Consider the following 12,882-nt stretch of genomic DNA (forward strand, 5'->3'; position numbering starts at 1 on the left):
AGATGAGTGAGGAAATGTAGGTAGGAGAACTTCTGTGAAGGGCTTTGAAAGTAAGAGTCAGGAGTTTGAAATTAATCCTGAAGCACACAGGCAGCCAGTGAAGAGACTGACTGAGGGGAGAGGTGCTAGTGAAGCTATGGGAGAAGAAGATAAGTCTGACAGCTGCATTCATGGAGGATTGTAGAGGGGTGAGACGGTTAAGAGGGAGACCAGCTAAGACAGAATTACATTAATCAAGGCGGGAGATAATAAGGGCATGGACAAGAGCCTTAGTGGTATGCTGTGTTAGGAAGGGACAGATGCAGGCAATGTTTTTGAGATGGAGACCGCATTTTTTAGAGGCAGGCTGAATGTGGGGGGTGAAAGAAAGGTTGGAGTCAAGGGTGACACCAAGACAGCGGGCATGAGGAGACGGGGAGATGATAGCACCATTAACATTGAGGGAAACTGATGGGGGAATCTTAGCGTTGGAGGGAGGGAAGTTGAGAAGTTTGGTTTTGGAGAGATTGAGTTTCAGGAAACGTGCAGACGTCCAAGTAGAGACAGTTAGTTCCACGATCTAAGACAGAGGGAGAGAGATAAGGAGAGTATAGATAGATCTGGGTGTCATCAGCATACAGGTGGTATTGAAAGCCAAAGGATGAGATTAGTTTTCCAAGTAAGGAAGTGTAGAGAGAGAACAGAAAGGGTCCTAGAACTGAGCCTTGGGGTACCCCGACTGAGAGGGGGAGGGGAGAGGAAGTGTTACTGGAGACTGTCATGGAAGCCTCCATGCCATGGGCTCCTGAAGGGGAGTGCCAGCCTCCTTACTACATACTATGGGCCCTGGTAAAGAGTGCCATGTTATCCTTTTGTGTGTTATGTTATCCTTTTTGTTATCCTTTTGTGTGTTATTAATAAAAAAATGTTTATTATTTTCTAACTGTTTACACAGCACACTGTGTAAGGTCTGGGAGATAATCTAATCAAGACAATGTGTATTCCTTATTTTAGTGGCATCTGTATCATTTTGTATTGTTAATCCCTTTACTGCCCCTGTTGTCTCTGGGATGCAGATTAAGGGGGCGGTTTGTATCCCAATATCTTCTTTTATGTTAATGTGTGTTTTGCTGGATATATCCAGCCGTCTGTGTCTAAAATAAATCAGTTCTCCTCTTGTTGTACCTAAAGACTACTCTTGCCTGGTTATTTGGGTACTGGATAGCGATATCCCTTTACTTTGCTTGGGGATATTGCCTACGGATTGAGGGAAATTATTGTCCTGAAGGGAGAAGTCGCTCTTGGCGGAGAGGGACAACCTGAGGTCCCTGGTCGGTCCGTCACAGAGACCAAAAGCATGAAGAGGTTGAAGGAGAAGAGACTGGTCCACAGTGTCAAAAGCAACATAAAGGTCCAGTAGGATTAGCATGCAGTAGTCACCCTTGGATTTAGCAGTGAGGTAAATTGTAACTTTGTAAGTAGCGTGTCAAGGGCGAAAAACCATATTGAAGAGGGTCAAGTAGGGAGTTCATTCTACTCTGACATCAACAAGGCATTTTCGTCCACACAACTGCCACTCACTGGATATTTTCTCTTTTTCAGAGCATTCTCTGTAAACCCCAGTAGATCAACAGTTTCTGAAATACTCCAACAACCATGCCACGTTCAAAGTCACTTAAATCCCCATTCTGATGTTCGGTTTGAACTTCAGCAAGTTTTCTTGACCACGTCTACATGCCTAAATGCATTGAGTTTCTGCCATGTCATTGGCTGATTAGCTATTTGTATTAACAAGCAATTGAACAGGTGTACCTAATAAAGTGGCCAGGGAGTGTGTATACAGTGAAGGAAATAATTATTTGATCCCCCGCTAATTTTGTATGTTTGCCCAAACATGATTAGTCTATAATTTTATAATTTATTTGAGAAGTGAGAGACAGAATAACAACAAAAAATCCAGAATAACACATTTCAAATAAGTTATACATTGATTTGCAGTTTACTCAGTTAAATAGTTATTTGGCCCCTTTCCAAAACATGACTTAGTACTTGGTGGTAAAACTCTTGTTGGCAATCACAGAGGTCCCCTGTTGTCTTTATGTTGAGGCATTACAGCAACACCATCTGAATGAAGAAAGCAATCCTTGATTGCTTTCTGAACAAATTTAACCCCATGATGTATCAGGCACGTCATAGGTCGTTAACTGGCCATTTTTCATGATGTGCCTGACCCGTCAATAGATGTTAAGGGGTTAAATCAAAAGTAAATATCAAAAAAAGCCTTTAACTATGATATATGATATACTAACTGCCTTTTCCCCTACAAATGAAGAAGAGATAGCCACTCTTCTTTCTTCCTCTCACCCAACAACCTGTCCCCTTGAGCCCATCCCATCACACCTCACAAAGTCTCTATGTCTATCCCTTGGTCCATCACGTACCCTATTTAATCTTTCTCTAACATCTGGAACTGTACCAACAGCCTTCAAGCATGCGTTAATCACACCCATTTTAAAAAATCCTTCCTCAGATCCCGTCTGTCTGACTAACTACCGCCCTATATCTCTGCTTCCTTTTACCTCAAAGTTGCTTGAACGGATTGTGTACGATCGGCTTACTAAATTCCACTCCTTTAATTTCCTCCTTGACCCTCTACAGTCTGGGTTCAAACCCCTTCACTCTACTGAAACAGCTCTAACAAAAGTCTCCAATGACTTGCTCTCTTCCAAAGAAAAAGGTCACTTCTCCATTCTAATACTATTGGATCTCTCTGCTGCTTTTGATACTGTTGATCACAACCTTCTTCTTGACTCACTTGCTTCTACAGACATTCGAAATACCGCTCTCTCCTGGATCTTCTCATATCTGTCTAACCATTCCTTCTCAGCTTCTCTGGCAAGACATCATCACCCCTTCCACTTTCAGTTGGTGTCCCCCAAGGTTCATTCCTTGGCCCTCTTTTGTTCTCTCTTTATACTTCATCTCTTGGCAAGCTAATCAACTCATTTGGCCTCCAGTGTCATCTATATGCAGATGATACCCAAATCTACCAGTCTTCTGCTGATCTCTCTCCATCTCTCATGTGCCGAATTACCAATTGCTTGTCTGCTATTTCTTCATGGATGTCACAACGCTACCTGAAACTTAATCTTTCTAAAACTGAACACATTATCTTCCCTCCTTCCATCTCCACTCCACTACCTGAATTCTCTATCAACATTAACAACACGACTATCTATCCTACTAACCAGGCCCGATGCCTTGGGGTCATCCTTGACTCAAACCTCTCCTTCATACCTCACATTCAGTCCCTCCCCAAATCCTGCCGCTTGCACCTAAAAAACATCACTCGCATTCGCCCATTCCTCACCCAAGAATCCACAAAAACTCTGGTTCATTCGCTTATCCTTTCCCGTCTTGTCTACTGCAACACTCTTCTGGTTTGCATTCCACTGTCTCGACTCTCTCCTCTACAGTCTGTCCTAAATGCTGCTGCTAGGCTTATCTTCCTTGCATGCCGCTCCTCTTCTGCTTCCCCACTCTGTGAAACCCTCCACTGGCTCTCTATTACCTATAGAATTTAATCCTGGTACTAACATATAGGGCCCTCCATAACACTGCTCCTCCATACATCATAAGCAAATACTCTCCTACTTGATCCTTACATTCTTCCCATGGCCTAAGGCTCTCCTCCTCACTCATCACTCTCCTTTTTCCCGTCTACAAGATTTCACTGGGGCTGCCCCATATCTCTGCAATCTACTTCCACCGAACCTTCAGCATTCACCCTCCCTCCCAACATTCAAGAAACATCTCAAAACTCACTTCTTCAGAGAAGCATACCATCTTAGCTGCTAGAACTTCCTTATCATTGATACGACCACCACACTACCTCTCACCCTTTCTCTGTGCCTTATGTTTGTCACCCCATTCCCTCAAGATTGTAAGCTTGCGAGCAGGGCTCTCTCCACCTAATGTATCAGTTTGTCTTAGTCTGTCAATTCTTGTCTTGTCATATTCTTTGACTTAATGTATTGTATTAAGCGCTGCGTAAACTGTTGGCGCTATATAAATAAAAGATAATAATAATAATAATATATTTTCCTTTACATCAGTGCTCCTGAACATTCTTATTTGCTATATTCCAGATTTTCTGGTAAGCACAGAAGAATAATTAAGGTCTGTCTTTTTTGTGTGTGTGTGGGGGGGATGCTTTGCTATAGAAGAGTTAATATTTGGAAGATTTACAACTCTATTATAAACTTCCAGGGTACAATTTTAAAATTATAGAGCTACTATTGATAAAATTAAATTAAATTCTAGAAAGCCTTCTAGAAAGGGTTAATTAATTACATGGTTTAGGAGTAAAGGCATCTTTCATACTAGCCAAAACTAGATACATAAGCATTTGTGTTTCAGTCTTTATGAAAAAATGTATGCAGTAACATATTTTCTTTGTTATTGGCAGGTTGGTAATAACCAAGATGTTACATAACAACTATGAGTTTCTTTTTATTGCTGTGGACTTGAAACTGCAGGGTGTAGTTCACTAAGAAAAAAACATATTGGTCACCACGCACTAGTGTTGTGATTTCACACTATTCTTGTCTTTGTGCTGCCAGGGCCACACTACCACAGATTGTAGGCATGTACATGAAACCATAAAACCTCTGCAAACTCTCCTGATAAAACACCCTTTTGTTAACAAACCGCATTGGACTTCCTCACTTCACTGTTCATTATGAAGGGCCAAGCTAAAAGGCTGAGCTGGCCATGCATAATGCAGTAAAGAGACTAAAGAGATGTCACTGATTTAGCTATGCTCTATACAAGACCAGCCAAGTTCTTACTGCGGCTGAATAGAGCAAAGAACCCCTTAACTTACCTATGGTGCTTCCTCCTGCCTACTGTCTTGTCCCTGATTTTCACTGCAGAGGCCAGTCTCCAACAGTTGGCAGTTGTGAAATACAAGTATGCTTTGCTTAACCCCTTGATGACAATTGACATTGATTTTAAATGGGTCTAGCAAGCGATCTACAATCGCTTTCTTCTCACAAGCGGTGTTGCTGTAATACCTTGATGTCGAGGAATTCATCAACACCGAAATTTTAACCAGAGTCTGATCGCTCCACAGAGTGTCAACATGCGCCATATGAAATATGGTGCAGGCCGTCTGTTCAAAAGAAGTTAGGAGGTTATTCCCAAACCGGGAAAGGATACAGACTGCTGTTCCAACAACCGTCCTATCTCCTTAATTAACGCCAACCTTAAATTGTTGGCCAAAGTCATGGCTTTACCCTTACACCCGTATATCTCGTCACTAATTCATAAAGACCAAGTCGGCTTCGTTCCCGGGATGGAGACAAAAAATTTGATAACATATGCAAATGAGCACGCATTAATATCTATGGATGCCGAAAAGGCATTCGATAAAGTAGCCTGGCCATTCTTATTTCAAACTCTAGAATCGATTGGTCTGCCTTAATCTCATTAGAGCTCTTTATTCTAACCCTTCCGCACAAATTAAGATAAACGTTATCTTTTCGGAACAACTCCACATTAAGAACGGAAATCGTCAGGGTTGCCCCCTCTCTCCGTTACAATTTATTTTGACAATGGAGCCCTTAATGTTACCAGGTTAAATATAGCTAATCACACACATAAACTTGCAATATACGCCGATGATATGCTCCCACATGTCATTAGAGACTTGCACACCTTCAAAGACCTTTCCAATTATACAATCTGAGGTCTTGGGAATTAACGTATACGTGACCCTCTGAGAGAGCTTAGTCAGGGCCTTTCCCTTTAGGTGGCAGACCTCGGCCCTTAAATATATGGGTCTCTGGATCCCGGCGGATCTCTCCCAACTTAAGTCTTTAAATTTTGATGCTTTGCTTTCATCGGTGCTTGTGGATCTCCGTAAATGGGCTTTTTATCCAGTATATCGTGATTTGGCCATATAGGGGTAATAAAAACGAACATACTTCCTAGGTTTTTATACTTATTACAATGTCGGCCAATCTTTCTCCCTAGAGCATACTTTAAGGCTTGCCATAAAGTTTTTTGGAAATTTATTTGGGGAGAACAAAACCCGAGACTTTTATTTAATCATCTGGTTAGGCCTAAAAACAGGGAGGGGAATGGGGGTCCCTAGCTATGTTCCCTCTAATTTTTCTTAGGTGGTGTGCGCACAAAATTTCTCTTGTGCAAAAATTTTCCCGGAGCCAAAATTTTGTGCGCACAATATGCTTCTGCAAATGTTAAATTTAAATTGTTATTCTATATTTTTGGTACAGCTCGCTCATGGTTAATAACACTACATTATAGTGTGATAATATAGTATAAGCTACACAACAGTATTACTTAGTGTAATGTCCTCCTGTCTGACAAACAAGCCTCTCTCCTAATGTCCATTTTGCTCTGTCACAGTCCATATAAAGCTAAGTTGGTGGAGCTGAAAAAATTCACATTGCAAGGGGATGGAGCAATATATTTCCACCCCTTTTGACTCCACTTCCATGGTCTATTTTAAAGGTGAAATTCTCACTGTACGTCATGTCAAATTGTTCAATTGCCATCATTATGGCCAAAGTATCATTGATAAGTAAATACACCAACTATGCATATGTACTTTGTTCAATCTGTTGTTCCATTAAGTCACACATGAATGTGTATTTGTTACTTTTATGTAATGCAATGTGAAAATAAACTAAAAGCAGACCATTCATTGCACATTATATGTTTTTTATTAAACATAGTTCTCAAAAGATATACTTAAGGTTAAAGAGGACAAACTGTTAACCTCAAAATTGCATTTACTTTGCAATAACAGTACTCTTTGCAACAGGGTTTACAATGTCAGGAACTTAGAAACATACTGTGTGGAGTATATTTTTCTCTGTCTACTATTGTAATAGTGCTCTGGAATCTGTGAGTGCTAAACAAAAAAATGTAATAGAATACAATAAAATATAATTCACAATTAAATAAATGTTTAAAATCCCATTTGTAGAATTTTGACAAAACAAAATTAAAATATTTCTGTTCTGATTATGTTTTAAAGTGTATAATTGTATATTTTTTGGTATTCAACTACATAGATCTCGTAGCAAAACATTTGACTTGATATATATATATATTTTAGCTCCTAAGAAAACCAGCAAGGAAACTTCAAACTAGGTGTTCTGAGGACTCTTATAAGATCATCCATGCATAAAAAAAAAAAAAATAATAATAATAGTACACTTTAAGAATAATGGTCTACAGTGGCCTCTGCGATTTCCTTAAATGTAGCCATGGTCTACACAGGTGTCTACTGCTGTTGCTTTCAAACCAGTCAATGAAGCCAGATGTTGTTGATGTTAATGCAGAATTGCATTTGCAAGCGAATCATATGTTCAATTTATGCAGCCAGTGTTGGGATTCCTAATAATTTTAATCTTTGCAGATGAAGCCAGTCTTTGTATTGTAACTTGAAAGCCACTTGGATTGCACCAGTCAAATCAAAATCAAAATCTTTCTATAGGAAGTCAAACTGCATCACAAAATCTCCAGTATCTCAATAGAATGATAGTCTGCAGCAATAAATGCCCACTATTTTAGTAGAATCATATAATTAGCTTCCTCTACAGGGACTGGGCCCTCACTGCAGCAGAGTGGTTTCCTCTACAGGGACTGGGCCCTCACTGCAGCAGAGTGGTTTCCTCTACAGGGACTGGGCCCTCACTGCAGCAGAGTGGTTTCCTCTACAGGGACTGGGCCCTCACTGCAGCAGAGTGGTTTCCTCTACAGGGACTGGGCCCTCACTGCAGCAGAGTGGTTTCCTGTACAGGGACTGGGCCCTCACTGCTGCAGACTGGCTTCTTTTACAAAGACTGATCTGGAGGAGTAACGTGCCAGTCTTTGTAAAGGAAGCCAGTCTGCTCCAGTGAAGGCCCAGTCCCTGTATCGAATGCCTCTCTGCAGCTGTGAAGGCCCAGTCCCTGTAAAGGTAGCCACATTGAAGCAGTAAAGGCACAGTCCCTGTAAAGGAAGCCACATTGAAGCAGTAAGGGCACAGTCCCTGTAAAGGAAGCCACATTGAAGCAGTAAGGGCACAATCCCTGTAAAGGAAGCCAAATTGAAGCAATGAGGGCACAGTCCCAGTAAAGGAAGTCAAAGTGAAGCAGTTAAGTCCCAGTCTTTGACTAGGAAGCTAGTCTGACAGAATCCTTTACTTAAATGTTGATGAGTAAAAGTAAAAAAATAAAAATAAAATGCTACTTGTATAAATCACAGAATTATTTTTTCACTCTTCTGTCTTTGGCATTGACCCATTCTTTGTACACTCTATCTAGACTGATAGAATTTCCATCCAACTGGTAGGTTTTGATTCTCATTAGCATATCCAAATGGCATTCACCTAAACGATTTCTTATCTTATTTTTAAGTCGATTCATTAAACTAAAACCTCTCTCACAGTCTGCACTAGATGCAAGAAAGGTTCCCCCAATGTCCATCAATATTGCAAGGTCACAAAACTGGTCATTATTTAGTGAAAAGTCCACCATCTGAATGAAATTTGTTATCTGTTTGGATTTTATTTTCTCTTGCAAGGAAAACTTAAAATCAGTGAACTGTTGAACTATTACCTTATTATCAGCTGTTAGAAAAGAATGGTATTTTTTACATAGGACACTAACTTCTGCATTCCCAAACATGAAGTCACAATTTGCAATTAAGGATGTCTCAAAAACTGACCATTCTTGCACCTCATCTTCAGGAAACCTTTCTTCCAAATGAACACAAAGAGAATTTATAAAATTCATCAGGGGACGTGAATCTACTTTTTCTTCTACTTGGCTTAACAAAAACTGAACTTTTTCACTCCATAAAACATTATCTCCCAAATACTGCTTTCTGATCTTGTTTATTTTGCCGCGTGCAAAATGAAGGGCATCAATTGGTGTCAGGTTGGTCTTTTGCAGAATTTTACACAGGGCAGACAGTTCTTCAAAGACATCACTTAAAACATGTAAAGCTATTTTATATGTCATGTTTGTCAGTTTCTTGTAACAGTATTTTGTGACCGGGTCATTTGACTTATCTTCTGAAAAGTATTTGATAAGTCCATCATAATTTTTTATTATTGCTAGCAATGCAAAGTGTCTAGATAACCATCTGACTTCATTGAGTGGTTTGAAAGCAACAGCAGTATTTTCAGTGGCCTCTGCGATTTCCTTAAATTTGCATCTTTTAACAGATGATCTTGAAAACACTGTATAAATCGTTCTCATTAAAGTATCAACATCTCTTATTAATTGTACTTGTTTCCATGCATCACAAATGCCCAGATCTTCACGATGAGCAACACAGTGTTGCTGAACTAAGTGTGGAATGCTCTCTTTTAGTCGCGCCGCTACACCATTAACTTTTCCCAACATTACTGAGGCACCATCGGACGTAAACATCACCATTTTATGAAGGTCAAGTTTCTTTTCTTTATAAAACTTCTTAATTGCCAAAACAATAGAAGGAGCATCGCATGCATGCAAATGAATAATTCCACCAAATACAGTTTTATACACATTACAATGTTTAGATCGGAATTTGAAATAAAGAATAAGACATTTGGTGACAGATATGTCAGTGGTTTCATCAACTGTTAACGTGTGAAAAGCTGCTGATGCTACTTCTTCTAACATGTCTTTCTGAACAACATAGTTGATAGATTCAAGAAATTCAAACGCATAGTTTTTACTTCGCCAGCTATCTGTCATTTGCACATACTTTACCATATGTTCATTAATGTGTCGAACTGAATTTAACGAGCTATTCATTTTAACAGCCAACAACACGTTGTCTATAAGAACTTTGATTATATCTGGGTTTGTTCGTTTTCGCTCTTTGTCTTCCGCACTTTCACGTAGCATGCGTAGCACGCCTGTAGCGGGTAGTGACTGGTTTTGTTGTCGAAGCTTCAATACACCCTCCATATGTGATTTACTTGCTAAATGACGTTTCAAAAAGTCAAGCTTCCAGCTATCATCCCATTTCTTACCAGTAGCAAAATCACCAGAAACTTTTGCATCATGACAATACAGACATCGAAGTCCATTTTCTAAATCATAAAAAAAAACTTCACGCAGCGGTATGTTCATAGCCTCATGGGCTTTTGGGGTAGCTGTTTCTACAATTTCATTTAGCCATTCTACTTTAAAAGAACTTGCTGTTCTTTTGCGCTTTGCCATGACTGAGTCACTTAAATGTATGAAAAAAAAAGATTTTGAACTAGACAAAAGTAAACTGAAATAGTGAATGAACAATGCAAGGCTAATATCAAAACCCAGGAGATCCTGAAAAACCTGTAGTTGTCCAAGTTGCAGTAGATCAGGCAGACAGGCAAATGATGCACTAGACAGGGTGGCTTGAATGTTCAGGTTGGTCTCTTGGTCAGGCAATTGAGGGCTATTTCATTTCCCATCACATGGCAGGCTGCAGGAATCTGGAGGACAGTATTTTTATATATTAAAGAAAATAATGATTTCTATAGGAGGAAAATAAAGAAAAAAAAGGGGGAAACGTGTACAGGGTCTTGGGTGAGTTTACTACTTACCGTGCAGAGTTGCAGTAGATCAGGCAGACAGCCAAATGAAGCGTTGGACAGTGAGGCTTAATATTCAGGTTGGTCTCTTGGTCAGGCAATTGAGGGCTATTTCATCTAACATCAAACGGCAATCTGCAGGAATCTGCAGGACAGTATTTTTATATATTAAATAAGAAAACAATGATTTCTGTAGGAGGAAAATAAAGAAAAAAAGGGGGAAAACAGTGTACAGGGTTTGGGTGACTTTACTACTTACCGTGCAGAGTTGCAGTAGATCAGGCAGACAGCCAAATGAAGTATTGGACAGTGTGGCTTGAATGTTCAGGTTGGTCTCTTGGTCAGGCAATTGAGGGCTATTTCATTTAACATCCAACAGCAATCTGCAGGAATCTGCAGGACAGTATTTTTATATATTAAATAAGAAAACAATGATTTCTGTAGGAGGAAAATAAAGAAAAAAAAGGGGGAAAACAGTGTACAGGGTTTGGGTGAGTTTACTACTTACCGTGCAGAGTTGCAGTAGATCAGGCAGACAGCCAAATGAAGCGTTGGACAGTGAGGCTTAATATTCAGGTTGGTCTCTTGGTCAGGCAATTGAGGGCTATTTCATCTAACATCAAACGGCAATCTGCAGGAATCTGCAGGACAGTATTTTTATATATTAAATAAGAAAACAATGATTTCTGTAGGAGGAAAATAAAGAAAAAAAGGGGGAAAACAGTGTACAGGGTTTGGGTGACTTTACTACTTACCGTGCAGAGTTGCAGTAGATCAGGCAGACAGCCAAATGAAGTATTGGACAGTGTGGCTTGAATGTTCAGGTTGGTCTCTTGGTCAGGCAATTGAGGGCTATTTCATCTAACATCAAACAGCAATCTGCAGGACAGTATTTTTTATATATTAATGTTTCTTAAACATTAAAAAAATTATGATGGAAAATCTGCAAACTATACAATGGAGGCAAAAGCAAATGATTTACCCAATAATGTGATATATAAATAAGCAGTGTTTCCAAACATTAAAAATAAAGCTTACTAATGGGATAATTAGTTTTTTTTTTTATTTATTTATTTTACACAGGAGGCACAAACAGTAAGATTCAGCACTGCAGACAAATATAATTATCCAATAGTAGTACTAGACTCACCCATGAAAACACATTTCCTTTAGATGCTGGTGGCACTGGCTGGCTAGGGCTTCTGTTCTGTGGCTGGAAGTCTGGAACAGTGGCTACAAACATAATGACAATTGTGGCGTCTTAATGATTATTTTTATAGGCGTCCATTTGCCTATAAAAATAATCATTAAGACGCCAAAACCTGCTAGGTGTCAATAAATGAGGCCTGAGCTAGAACGCCCTGAATTCCCGCCAAACTGTCAGCATACGCACGTGGGGGGGGCAGTCAGCATACGCACTTGGGGGGGGCAGTCAGCATACGCACTTGGGGGGGGCAGTCAGCAAGTAAAAAAAAAAAATACAAAACTAAATTTCTGCTGATTTTTACATAGATTCTACAGGCAAAAATAACAGGAGACAATCTTTGGTTTTGTGAAATATTGTCCTAATGTGATACACAAATTAAAAAGTAAAAAAAAAAAAAAAAAAAAAAACACACAAGAAAAAAAAAACGGGAAATCGGAGGTAAATAATAATAATTAAATAATAAAGAAAGCACAATTTGCACCAGAACATATATGGGTATTTGCTCAACATAGTGAGGAAAGGTAGGATTTTTTTTTTTAAAGAAATAATATAATGAACAATAAATAAAAGACCAGAGGAGCACAATAGAGAGAGAATACTCACCGCAAACCATAAATTCACCAGGCTCGTGCAGAAAGCGGTCAGCGTACTTCAGCTCTCTCCACACCTCTGCCTCTGCAACGGACTGCCCCCGAGCTTTTAAAAAGACAGACGCGTGACGTGTGACGTCACGACGTCGCGACGTCACGACGTCGCGACGTCGCGTGTCTGTCTCACTGATTGCGGTTGGATGGATGGATGGATGACTGCCTGCCTGCCGAATCACGGTAAAGGATTTATTTTTTTATTTTTTTTTCTTTGTTAAAGCCGTTGTGCGCACAATTTTTCTTCGTGTGCGCTCTCATCAAAACCTATGTGCGCGCGCACAAGCGCACACCTTAGAGGGAACAGTGGTCCCTAGTGTAGAATGGTATTGGTTTGCATCACATCTCCGCCGTATTGTGGAGTGGTCCCTGGAGGTCCCAAAGCTGTGGATACCTTTAGAAAACTCATTTTATGTGCATCATATTCAGGGGAGGGCAGCCTAAGGCCTGGGGGGCAAGTCTAGTCA

The 12,882-nt window shown here is 39.9% G+C and overlaps 1 long non-coding RNA gene across 2 annotated transcripts; it reads right to left on the reverse strand.

The window, feature by feature from the left end:
- Nucleotides 1-10,810: 10,810 nt before the first annotated feature.
- On the reverse strand, nt 10,811-11,798 carry LOC128491175 (uncharacterized). 2 transcript variants are annotated; one of them, XR_008354017.1, is made up of 3 exons: nt 11,715-11,798; nt 11,320-11,443; nt 10,811-10,947 (listed from the first exon to the last, which is right to left on the reverse strand). It is a non-coding gene; the product is annotated as an uncharacterized LOC128491175 (long non-coding RNA). The 2 variants fall into 2 exon arrangements; XR_008354018.1 differs by lacking the exon at nt 10,811-10,947 and adding an exon at nt 11,136-11,195.
- Between the last annotated feature and the right edge of the window lie 1,084 nt (nt 11,799-12,882).

Source organism: Spea bombifrons, chromosome 4 (assembly GCF_027358695.1).
Source record: "Spea bombifrons isolate aSpeBom1 chromosome 4, aSpeBom1.2.pri, whole genome shotgun sequence".
NCBI classification, from domain to species: domain Eukaryota; kingdom Metazoa; phylum Chordata; class Amphibia; order Anura; family Pelobatidae; genus Spea; species Spea bombifrons.